The sequence below is a fragment of the Panthera tigris genome, chromosome D2 (genome assembly GCF_018350195.1).
Source record: "Panthera tigris isolate Pti1 chromosome D2, P.tigris_Pti1_mat1.1, whole genome shotgun sequence".
NCBI classification, from domain to species: Eukaryota; Metazoa; Chordata; class Mammalia; order Carnivora; family Felidae; genus Panthera; species Panthera tigris.
This window is the reverse complement of record NC_056670.1, coordinates 33,837,318-33,850,376: the sequence shown is the minus strand read 5'-3', so window position 1 is coordinate 33,850,376 and position 13,059 is coordinate 33,837,318. Positions and strand designations below refer to the sequence as shown.

Here is a 13,059-nt window from a genome sequence, read left to right as displayed (position 1 = left end):
CGTTCCCTAACTTCCCTCCTGGTACCTTTAAACCCTCAGCCCTTCTGGAGCCCAGGGCCTTGGTGTTGCTTCCTGGCTTCCTGGAGGGACCTCCCAGAAGACCCATTAGTATGCAAAGCACAATAAGCTGAATATCATTCCCAGTGCTTATCAAATTTTATCTGTCCTATATTCCATTCTCTCAGAGTCTGCTTTCAACCACCTGGCCCTGCGTGATGATGGATTAAATCAGATAAAATAACCCTCACTGAGATTTCCTAACATGTAACCCTCCTCACAAAATAACTTAAAAATAATCCGAATATACATCCCTCTTCCAAAGTTCCTCATATCTTTTTTTTAGTTTATTTACTTTGAGAGAGAAAGGTAGAGAGAGAGCGTGCACATGCACATGCAAGCGCACAAGCAGGGGAGGGAAGAGAGAGAGAGAGAGAGAGAGAGAGAGAGAGAGAATCCCAAGCAGCCTCTGAGATGTTATTGCAGTGCCCCAAGTGGGCCTGATCCCATGACCATGAGACCATGACCTGAGCCAAAATCAAGAGTCAGACGCTCACCCGACTGAGCCACCCAAGTGCCCAAAAGTTCCTAATATCTACATTATTTATTTATGTGGAAGGAGACCATTGATGGAGGGGTCTTCCTATGCCCCTGAAATTACATTAAGATTGGATTGCCTTCCCTGATCAGTGACACTTGGGGAAGTTGTCCTATCTTGGCAGGAAGATTGTAAACTCAAGATGGAGATTTTGTTTTTCTCTGCATTAATCTGCAGCTAATGCCAGTGAACATTATCCTTGTTTAATTACATTCACTAACCAACTGACACAACTTCCCCTGGGAAGAAGCTTATCCGACTCTGACTCATGCTTTACAGCATGTTGGATTTGAGGAAATGGATAATATACGCCCCGCTGGCTTTGGAATTTTAAACAGAAACCCACATGCCGCCAAGTCTCCAGCTTACTCCCAAATATGGGAGAATGTGTGCCCCAGCCACGGTTGCAGGAGGCATGCTCAGTGTGACAAAAGGCAAAACCCACAGTGTGTGCTGAATGCCAGGCCAGGCGTGGAGAGGCAGAGCAAGTATTCACTTAAAGGAAAAGGAACAACCCCAGAAAAGTGGTGGGAGGATGCCTCCTCTAAGGACTGTGTCCCTTTCCTAGAGTTATTTTGATGATGTCATAGCAGTGAATGTCTTATTAAAAGTAAAGTAGGAGTGCCTAGGTGGCTCAGTCAGTTATGCGTCCAACTCTTGATTTCAGCTCAGGTCATTATCTCACAGTTCGTGAGTTTGAGCCCACGCTGACCTTGAGGAGTCTGCTTGTGATTGTCTCTCTCCTCTCTCTCTCTCTCTCTCTCTCTCTCTCTCTCTCTCCCCTCCCCTCCTCCCTTCTCGTGCACTCACCTGTGCTGTCGCACTCACTCTCTCTCTTTCTCTCTCAAAATAAATAAATAAGCACTTAAAAACCAGTAAAATCCTTGCCAGCCTCAGGGACTAAGAGGTGTGATTTCAAAGGGCTAACCTTTAGAGGTTTTTAAAGCAGTACTCACAGACACAGCATGTGAGAACAAGAAATGAAATGATAGGAGCCTTGTGCTGAGCTGGTCAGGTCACTCTGTATCCAGATCATGGCAAGAAACTCTCTAGTAGCCAGTGTGCCCCAGGATTCTCTAGTATCAGAGATGTTTCCAGAGTAGAGCTAACTGGGGCAATTGCTCTTGTGTCTGAGCTTAGGGTGCAGGGAGCAGTAACCCAGGGCAGAAAGACATAGATCCTCAGCTGGAAACCAAAAAAGAAAGGCTCATAGTCCAATTCAACCCCTACCCCCCACTCCATGGCTGAGCCACTCCCTCCTTTTGCCCACACCTCCTAAGTCTCCACATGTCTTCTTACAAACTCTCTTCCTTTTCAGGACTGTCCTTGTTCTTCTTTAAAAAAAAAAAAAAAAATCTTTATTTTTTTAATTTTTAAAATGTGTTTGATAAAAAAATGTCAAAAAATATGGAAATATAACAATAACAGCTCCCATTTATGGAGTGTTTTCTTTGTGTAAGACACTATACGAAAACACTTAATGTGCATCATTTTATTCAGGTAGGTTTATTATCATCCCCATTTACAGATAATAAGATTAAAGTTCATACAGGTGAAGTAACTTGCCCAAAGTCACATGGCTGAGATTTGAACCCAAGTGCTTTCTGTCCTAAGGCCATGTGCTTAAATATTGCACAGGCTTCCTTAAAAGTACAAGGAAGAGGGAAATATCAACCCTCGTCCACCACTCAAAGGTAACTACTGTGTTATCTTTCCAGACCTCTCTTTACATAAGTGTGTGTGGTGTTTATTTTAATCTGATTTTAGTAGAATAAAATCTGGGTTGATTGGGCTTTCAGGAAGAGGGAGAATGAGTCACCCACTGTAATTTATCCAGATTTCTCTTCCCCTTAAAAAGCTCTAGCTCAAACAACCTGCACTTGGATGAGTCCTGAGCCCTCTGCTGGTTTCCAAGAGGCATGGGTATCTTGCTGGAAGCATCATGCCAAGCACACAGTAGGCACTCAGTTGTTTCTCTCCAGTGGTATTATCAGGAACAGGATTTTCTGTTATTCTTGGCCTCTACTCCAATGTAAGTATTTTAGAGCTGTGAGTTTCAGGGCACCTGGATGGCTCGGTCAGTTAAGCATCTGGCACTTGATTTCAGCTCAGGTCATGATCTTGCAGTTCATGAGATCAAGCCCCACTTTGGGCTCTGCGACGACAGTGCAGAGATTGCTTGGGATTCTCTCTCTTCCTCTCTCTCTCTCTCTGACCCTCCCCACCTCTTAAAAAAAAAAAAAAAAAAGAGCTGTGAATTCCTTCCCTCTCTAGATGGTGCTGGTGCTGGTGCTGGAGCCAGATAAAGAACCAACTGCCCAAGTGAGCCTGGAAATACATACATGTCATCTCTCTGGAGAGCAAAATTGACACCATGACTACTGTTCTGGGACTGCCCTTTAAAACCTTTGCTGAATTTGTACTCCTGGTCTTTCTCATGACTGCCGATGAAGAGAAGAGCTTCAGGGGTAGAGATAGTCACAGGTGAGGTGAAATGTGTGTGTTGGGGGTAGTGAGGAGAACAGAGTGGGATTCAATGGCTCTTCTGGAGTTCATAGGAGCTGCTGTCATCAGTTCTAGCCTGACTTCAGGGGGCTGGAGAATCCCCCACAGCCAATGAAGGGACTGACTTCAAGGGGCGGTGAATTACCCTGCTTGGTCATGAGACCTCAGCTGAGCAAGCAGAACAAATTGAGGCAAGTATGACAGAAGCTAATCAGGGACTCAGGAAACCTGTCTTTCCCTCTTACTTCTCACTAACCACTACCTCCCCCTGCCACACATACAACCACACATATTCTCTTAAAAAATACCCCAAGCCATAAAGGGGTAAATTTTATGTTATACGTATTTTACTATGATTAAAAAGAATCATATTTAGCCAACCTAGGTTAAATATTCTATTCTCTGTCCTTATTCCTATGTCTATGTATTCCTCAGAACTGTAATCCAAGCACTGTAATCCACATTATTGCATTTGAATCACCTCAATTTGTGATATAATTTGTGAGTTTCCTAAATGAGGGATTACTAATTTTTTCTTTTTCTTTCTGCTTTTTGTGGAAGTATAACATATACACTGAAAAGTGCACAAATCATAAATATACAGTTCTATAAATTTTCAAATGGCAAACACCTTCATATAACCAAAACCTAAATGAAGAAACAGAATGTCACTAGCACACCTTCCAGTCACTAGTTTCTCAAGGGTAATTCCTATTCATAAATTAAAAACATATATTAACTTCTCCTGTTTTTGAACTTGACATAAATGGAATTGTAAGTATATATTCTTTTTTTGTCTGGCTTCTTCCACTTAACATTATATTTATGATATTCATCTTTACTATTGTATAGAGTTATAGACTATTTATTCCCATTGTTATCTAATACTCCTTTATATGAATTCACCATGATTTATTTATCCATTCTATTGTTGGTGGACATTTGAATTGTTTCTGGTTTTTAGCTATTACAAATAGTGTCACTATGAGCATTCTTGTATATATGTTTTAGTGAACATGTTTTTCTAGAAATGCAATTGCTGTCATAGGGTATGCACATGTTCAGCTTGGATAGATATTGTCAGACATTTTTCCAAGGTGGTTGTAACCAATTTACACTCCCACAAGCAATGTGTGAGAGTTCTGTTTGCTCCATATCCTCACCAACACTTGGTGTTGTCTGTCTTCTTTTAGCCATTCTGGTGTGATGTGAACAGATATCCTGTTGTGCTCTTAATTTGCATTTTCCTGTTGATTAGTGAATGGAGTATTTTTCATATATTTATTAACCATTTGGATATTCTAGGAATTTTTTTAAGGTTTTGCTTTCCTGGTTATTAAAGTAATACATGCTAATTGAAGAAGGTATGTCAAATACAGAAAGGAATCGTGGTGGCTTTGTACACGTCAATTTAGTTAAATTGGAACTACGTTTTTCAGAATTTTTTTTCCCTATCTGATTCCAGGCTAGATTTAGCCACAAGAAAATTTGCATAAAGGGTGCCTGGGTGGCTGAGTCCATTAAGCGACTGACTCTTGGTTTGGGCTCAGGTCATGATCTAGTGGTTTCATGAGTTGGAGCCCCACTGTGCTGGCAGTGCAGAGCCTGCTTGAGAGTCTCTATCTCCCTCTTTCTCTGACCCTCCCCCACTCATGCTGTCTCTCTCTTTTCTCTCTTTCTCTCTCAAAATAAATAAGTAAACTTTAAAAAAAAGTAAGTTTGCATAAGACTTGCAGAAGTGAAGCAGCCATGTTTATGTTCAGAAGGTCTGCATAAAGGCAGGCACCATTGCAACTCATACATGTCTCAGATCTGCTGGTTTACCTGTTGGCATGGGAAGGCAACTGGACTCATAGTTCCCACCACATCTTGTCCTTCAACTTGTTCAACTCCTGGTCCAAATGTGTGTTTAGCTCCATGCCAAAGGTCCCAGCTCCTTTTGCAGGTCACTGACATCACTGAGGTTGGAGGTTGTGGAGGCAGTGGGAGACAGATGCAGGTTCCACTTCACCCTTCAGGGTGCCACATTTTTCTTGCAAGTTCCAGTTTGCCCTCATTCTCCCATACTTCATGTCTCTTCATTCTTCCTAGCTGCTACCCTCCTGACTTCAGGCCCAGTGCGAGAAACATAAGCAGCAAGTGCACATAAGCTATTTAACCAGCGCCCACAATTACATAACTTCAAATCCCTTATAATAAACCACTGATTCTAGGTCATTCTTAGTAGTTATGCATCTCTAATTAAACTCTGATACAGGCAATAAGAAGAAACAGACTTCACCTGTAATCCCACACCCCGAGTGGACCACTGTCAACATCTCAGTCTGTATTTTTCCTGCCTGGAGTATTTTCATTGAAGAGAATGAGTTCTGGTGAGGTTAAGGACTGCTCAGGGCTCAACTGGTAGGTGGCAGAGCCCAGCCATCAGAAATCTGGTTTCATTCACGCCAGTGTGGTGTTGCTTCCACTGTGTCTCAGAATCCCTGAGTGACCCTTTACTCCTCCAGCTTTCTGGGGGCCCTCCAACTCTGAGCATGAGCTCTGGGCCTGTGAGAACAGCTTTTGAACACATTTTCCTGGGCTTTTCAGCCACCTGCTTTTACAGCTTCCCCATTCTGTTCTGACCAAATTACAGGAGTTCCACCTTTCTGTTCCTCTTCAGAAAAAGAAAAGTCTTTTAAAATGAGAGTCATGCTGTGTCATCTACATCCGGAGAACTGTCTAAGAAGTGATGGCCACCAGGGGGCCAAAGAGAGTCCTAAGGTCTTCCCTGCCCTGCCAAACACTGCTCCCCTGAAGTCTAGAGATGAAGTACTTTGATTTAAGCATTACTGTCTTGAGAGTTCTTTTTTAAAATAGAAGTACTCTTGAGAGAGGCAACACATGACATAATTCTTCAGAATGAATGATTTCCCAGATGTAGTAGTAAGTGACAAAAGCTTTGGTAAGAGAGCAGGCTGGACAGGAGACAGAAGGAGGTGAAGTCAAAGACAAACTCCCTACTATACGATTTGGCCAAGAGTCTCCAGGACTCTGAGTTTTATAAAACCAAGAGTCAACAACACTTTTCTGCTCAAACCTGAGACTTGGGCTTGAGCTCTGCTACTCGCCAAGAGGGTGGACCCTCTAGGACAGATTCGCTTCCCTGAGAACAGAACCAGAGAGAAGCATCCAGAGATGGAGAGCAATTTAGAAACTAATGACCTTTGGAGTGCCTGGCTGGCTCAGTCAGTAGAGCACGTGACTCTCAATCTCACAGTCATGAGTTCAAACCCCAAGTCCAAGTAGGGCATGGAGCCTACTTAACATACATTTAAAAAGCAAAATACATTAAAAGAAAAAAAAAATTCTGCTCTAGAAACTAGTGATGATGAGAAGAAGCTGGTAACACATACTCTTCCAGCATGTCAGTTATGCCTGACTGGCTTCTTGAAAAAGAAAAAAAGTGGATGTTGTAGTTAAGGTTTCTTGCTTTGTTTGTTTTCCCCTTCCAACAGCTATAGATACTGTTGGCCTCATTCCTGGTTTGTTCCTATCACTGCCCCCCAAGTAGAGGGGATAGTTACTCTACAGGTTGGTTGCTGAGCTGGGAGCCACAGGCTGGCAGGGAGGCCACAGCCCAAAGCACAGGAGTGCCCAGGGGTAACATTATCCTGCCAGAGCTAAACAAGGAACTGAGTGTTTAGAATAACTTCAAGAAAGTCGTGGGTGTTTCCTCTGTCAGAGAAACAAGAAACCACAGTGAGATAATGGATAGCTATGTTCAGGTCACAGATTATCAGCTGCCATTGCTACTTCCTGTTCAGAATTCAATGCAACTTCTTTCTAGTCACTGGAGCCTCATGGATTCTGCAAGCATGACAGCATTTTGTGATGTGGGGCTTGGAAGTGCTGCTAACCAGAGGTGGAACTGTTTTTTGGGAGGCGGGGGTGAGTCTTCAGGGGCCTGTTCCTCGTAGGTGGTGAGTGAGGAACCATGAGTGAGAATAATTTTTGCCAGACTCTTGGTATTTTTCAGGCTTTTAGACTACGATTTTTGTGCATTATCTTATTTGACTCTTAAAACAAGTGCTATGCAAAAGACAAGTGATAGTGAGGATGTGGAGAAACTGGAACCCTTGTACACTGTTGGTGGGAATGCAGAAAAGTGTCCATCTACTGACGAATGGATAAAGAAGACATGGTATGTATATATTATATGTATATGTATGTGCATATATATATATATATATATATATAATGGAATATTACTCAGCGATAAAAAAGAAAAATCTTGCCATTTACAATGATGTGAATGAAGCTAGAGAGAATTTATTTATTTATTTATTTTTTTTTCAATATATGAAATTTATTGTCAAATTGGTTTCCATACAACACCCAGTGCTCATCCCAACAGGTGCCCTCCTCAATACCCATCACCCACCCTCCCCTCCCTCCCACCCCCCATCAACCCTCAGTTTGTTCTCAGTTTTTAAGAGTCTCTTATGCTTTGACTCTCTCCCACTCTAACCTCTTTTTTTTTTTTTTCCTTCCCCTCCCCATGGGTTTCTGTTAAGTTTCTCAGGATCCACCTAAGAGTGAAACCATATGGTATCTGTCTTTCTCTGTATGGCTTATTTCACTTAGCATCACACTCTCCAGTTCCATCCATGTTGCTACAAAAGGCCATATTTCATTCTTTCTCATTGCCACGTAGTATTCCATTGTGTATATAAACCACAATTTCTTTATCCATTCATCAGTTGATGGACATTTAGGCTCTTTCCATAATTTGGCTATTGTTGAGAGTGCTGCTATAAACATTGGGGTACAAGTGCCCCTATGCATCAGTACTCCTGTATCCCTTGGGTAAATTCCTAGCAGTGCTATTGCTGGGTCATAGGGTAGGTCTATTTTTAATTTTCTGAGGAACCTCCACACTGTTTTCCAGAGTGGCTGCACCAATTTGCATTCCCACCAACAGTGCAAGAGGGTTCCCGTTTCTCCACATCCTCTCCAGCATCTATAGTCTCCTGATTTGTTCATTTTGGCCACGAAGCTAGAGAGAATTATACTAACCAAAATAAATCAGCCAGAGAAAGACAAACACCATATGATTCCACTCATATGTAGAATTTAAGAATGAAACAAACAAAGGGGGAAAAGAGAGAGAAACCAAGAAACAGACTCTTAGCTATAGAGAACAACTGACGGTTAGCAGAGGAGAAGGCGTGGGAAGATGGGTCACATAGGTGATGGAGACTGAGGAGTGTGCTTGTTGTGACCACACCAGGTGTTGTATGGAAGTGTTGAATAACTATACTGTACACCTGAAACTAGCATTACACTGTATGTTAACTAACTGGAATTCATTTATTTATTTTAATTTTTTTATTTTTTGAGAGACAGAGACAGTGCAAGTCAGAGAGGGGTTGAGAGACAGGGAGACACAGAAACCAAAGCAGGCTCCAGGCTCTGAGCTGTCAGCACAGACCCTCATGCAGAGCTCAAACCCACGAACTGTGAGATCATGACCTGAGCCAAAGTCAGACACTTAACTGACTGAGCCACCCAGGCACCCCTGGAATTTATATAAAAAATTTTTAATAATTGAAAATAGAAGTGTTGTGTCATCGAGCAAACCCACTTCTGGGTATTGATCCAAAATAATTGAAGTCAGGATCACAAATCAATATTGGAACTTCTATGTCTACTGCAACACGTTTCACAATAGTCAAGATGTAAAAACAACCTAAATGTCAATTGAAGGATGAATGGATAAAGAAAATGTATAGATACATACAATGAAATATTATTCAGCCTTTAAAAAGAAGGAAACCTTAAAAATATGTGACAGCATGATTGAGTCTTGAGGACATTAGGACATTATGCTAAGTGAAAGAAACCAGTCACAGGACAAATACTATATGATTGTACTTATATGGGGTATCAAAAACAGTCAAACTCATAGAAGCAGAAAATAGAATAGTGGTTGCCAGGAGAAGCCTGGGGAGTTGCTAATCAATAGGTTTAAAGTTTCAGTCATGCAAAAGGAATAAGTTCTAGAGATCTGCTGTACAACATTGTGTCTATAACTTACAATACTTTGTTGTACACAGAAATCTGTTAAGTACAGGGGCGCCTGGGTGACTCAGTCGGTTAAGCATCCGATTTCAGCTCAGGTCATGATCTCATGGTTTGTGGGTTCAAGCCCCACATCGCGCTCTGTGCTGACAGCTTAGACCCTGGAGCCTGCTTTAGATTCTGTGTCTCCCTCTCTCTGCCCCTCCCCTGCTTCACTCTGTCTCTCAAAAAATAAACAAACGTTAAAAAATTTTTTAGGGACGCTTGGATAGCTCAGTCGGTTAAGTGTCTGATTTCGGTTCAGGTCATGATCTCATGGTTCATGAGTTTGCGCCCCACATTGGGCTCTGTGCTGACAGCATGGAACCTGGAGCCTGCTTTGGATTCTGTGTCTCCCTCTCTCTCTGCCCCTCCCCCGCTCATGCTCTGTCTCTCTCTCTCTCCTTCAAAAATAAACATTAAAAAATTATTTAATCTGTTAAGAATAGATATCATGTTAAGTGTTATTACTACAGTAAAACAAAAATACAAATTTAATTTAAAAACCACACTTTAGGGGTGCCTGGGTGGCTCAGTCGGATGAGCATCCAACTTCAGCTCAGGTCATGATCTCACGCTCTGAGTTCAAGCCCCGCATCGGGCTTTGTGCTGACAGCTCAGAGCCTGGAGCCTACTTCAGATTCTGTGTCTCCCTCTCTCTCTGCCCCTCCCCTGCTCATGCTCTGTCTCTCTCTGTCTCAAAAATAAAATAAAATAAAAAATTTAAAAACCACACTTTGAGGGGCACCAGGGTGGCTCAATTGGTTAAGCATCTGACTTCGACTCAGGTCATGATCCTGGGGTCAGCGGGTTTGAGCCGGCTTTGGGCTCTGTGCTGACAGCTCAGAGCCTGGAGCCTGCTTCAGATTCTGTGTCTCCCACTCTCTCTGCTCCTCCCCCGCTCATGCTCTGTCTCTCTCTCTCAAAAATAAACATTAAAAAAACCTTTTAATAAAAAAATAAAAACCACCCTTTGAGAACAGTACTATTATTATCCCCATTTTATAGATGAGGTAAGGGGATCATAAATGTTAATTTGCCCAGGGGTCACAGTGGTAGAACTGGGAATTAGAATCAAGACTTGCTTCTCTCTCTCTCTCTCTCTCTCAGTACTTTATTGAACTGTCACTTACATACACTTAATATGTATATAGCCATGTGGCCACCACTCAGATCAAAATTAGAACATTTACATAACTCGTAAAAGTTCCCCCATGCCCATTCCCCCTAACTTCCAAGGTAACCAATGTTCTGACTTCTATCCTCATAGATTCATTTGAACTTCATATGAATGAAATCATATTCATATCTGGCTTCTTTTGCCCAGTAGAGTGTGTCCAGGATTTGTCTACCTTGTTGTATGTATCAGCAGTTTTTTCCTTTCCTTACTGCTGAACAGTATTTGATTTTATGAATATACCACCCAATTTACTTTTATCTATCCTCTTGTTGCTGAATATTTAGGTCGTTTCCAGTTTTAGGCCGTTTCGAATAACACTGCCATGAACATTTTTCTTAGGTAGTAGTGAGTTTAACTTTATTAAATACTGCCAATGTTTACTACAGTATTAAATACTTCCAAACAGTTGAGTTGTTCCACATCCTTGCTAATACATGGAATTGTTGGTCTTCATTTTAGCCATTAAAATGAGTGTGAGAATCAGCCCTTTCCCATCCCAAAGCCTATGCAGTATCATAGAGCTCCTGCTACATCCATAGCTCTCGGTCTTGGGTAGGAAAAAGCCACTTAAGTACCACTTACATGCTGGCAGCAAGAATGGAAAGTGGCTTTCCAGGACAGCTACGTGCCAGGACATCTGCCTCCTCCATCATTTCTGAGGTGTGCCCATCAAAGTCAAGATTGAGTGTGCACATGCCATTTTCTAGGAAAAGCTCCTTTAGAGAAAGCTCTCCTGTGGCTTCTGGTACAAGGGTGTGCCAAGTGTGTGGCCAATGTGGTCAGAGCCTACTGTGAGGCTGGGCCTGTTCATTGCTGCTAACAACTTGGAGTGGTTCAAGCCAGAACATCAGAAGGCTCTCAAGGATGTCCTGGCCCAGGAAGCACTGTAGCCTGAAGCATAAAAATCTTAGAACTATTTTGTAGTTTGACTTCATCCCCTAATGTGGCCTTTGAGCAGGTTATTTAACCTTCTGTGACTCAGTCTTGTAAACTATTTAATGGGGCAGCAATGCCTGCACTCTATCTTGCACAGGGTTCTTCAAAGGCTTCCTACTGTTCTTAGAGTGTCTCTTTTTCCAGCTCATCTTTCCCCCATGACCCCTATGCTTCCACCACACTGACCTATTTGAAGTTCATGAGCAGGATGTCTTCTTTTACTCCTCCACATTTTTATACAAGGTGCTTTTATGTAGGTATTCCTTTTCTCTGGAATACCCTTTCTCACCTAGTCCAACTAGCAAACTTCTCTTCATTCTCTGACACTCAGCATGAGCAACACCTCCTTTGTGAAGTCTTCCCTGATCATTCCTTGACTCTCTTAGCCAGATGGATGGCCTCATAACACTTGGTGTTATACATCCACTCACATCACATTGTTTTCTTGTGAGTCTTCCCCATCAGACTGTGGGTTCCTTAAGGAGAAAACCTCTTAGCACTGTGTCAGGCAGTCATGGGATAGCAGTTGCTCAATAAACATATACTGAATTAATGAATAAATCTTGAAAGAAAAGGAAATATGTTAATAGTAAAAAACAAAAAGGAAAGCAAACCTTCAGCACTGTCTCCATTAGTTAAAGAAATACATGCATATGATGAACTATTCAAGCAACAGACGCAGAAGTTTCCCCCAGTCTATGACACACCCAGGGACAGCCCTATCAGCAATTTGCTTTCAGACCTTTTTCTATATGTATACAATTTCTTTTCCCAAAAATGGGGTCATGTAGTTCAGAACCTGTTTTTTATTTATTACATCGTGAACACCCTTTAGAAATGTCTCTTTTTTCCCATTATTATTGAAATATAAGTTGGAAGCACAGGTCTCAGACTCAGTAAATAGGTCAGGGATAGAAACTTAAGGACAGAGTTTCCTTCTCCATCCACCCTTCTGGGAAACCTAAAAAGTCCTTTATTCATTCATTCCTGTGTTCTTTTAATTACAAAAGTAACACATGTGCACTGTAACAAATTCATACAATACAGAAATGTATAAATAAATAGGTAGATATCTTCCACATATGTATGTGTGTATGTGTATTCACAATTTTTAGGAAGAAAAAGAAGACTGTACTGTACATCCATAGCTACACAAAAAAGTGTTGGTTTTTTCACTTAGTAGCTCATGGACAACTTGATCAATAAGTATATATCAACCTCATTCTTTTTGAATGTTTATTAATTTTTGAGAGAGACAGAGTGTGAGTGGGGGAGGGGCAGAGAGAGAGAGGGAGACACAGAATCCAAAGCAGGGTCCAGGCTCTGAGCTGTCAACACAGAGCCCGATGCGGGGCTCGAACTCACAGACTGTGAGATCATGACCTGAACTGAAGTCGGCCCCTTAACTCACTGAGCCACCCAGGAGCCCCAACCTCATTCTTTTTATGCTTGCATAGTATTCCATTGAATGGTGTGCCATGATTTAGATGTTTCCTAACCCTTTATTGATACAATATATCCATTGAAAAAATACTTACTGAGCACTAATAGGAAAAAATAAATAGCAGTGTTGAGCTCACAATGGCAGGTTTATCCCAGGATGCTGCGAGAGCCTAGAGGAGATGCATAGGCTGGGAGGCACGTATTTGACTGCACCTAGTAGCATCAAGGATTTACTAGCAAGTATGAATCTAAAAGCTCAGCTTCCCAGCACTCTCCCTCCCACCCAGGCCTTGCATCT

At 41.9% G+C, this 13,059-nt stretch overlaps 1 long non-coding RNA gene across 1 annotated transcript in view; it reads left to right on the top strand.

Annotated features, from left to right (window-relative positions):
• The window catches only part of LOC122232035, a 75,616-nt gene extending 71,823 nt beyond the window's left edge, over positions 1-3,793 (top strand). The window contains exon 5 of the long non-coding RNA XR_006209356.1: positions 2,870-3,793. This is a non-coding gene — a long non-coding RNA (uncharacterized LOC122232035). The remainder of the gene's footprint in view (positions 1-2,869) is intronic.
• The last annotated feature ends 9,266 nt before the right edge of the window (positions 3,794-13,059 follow it).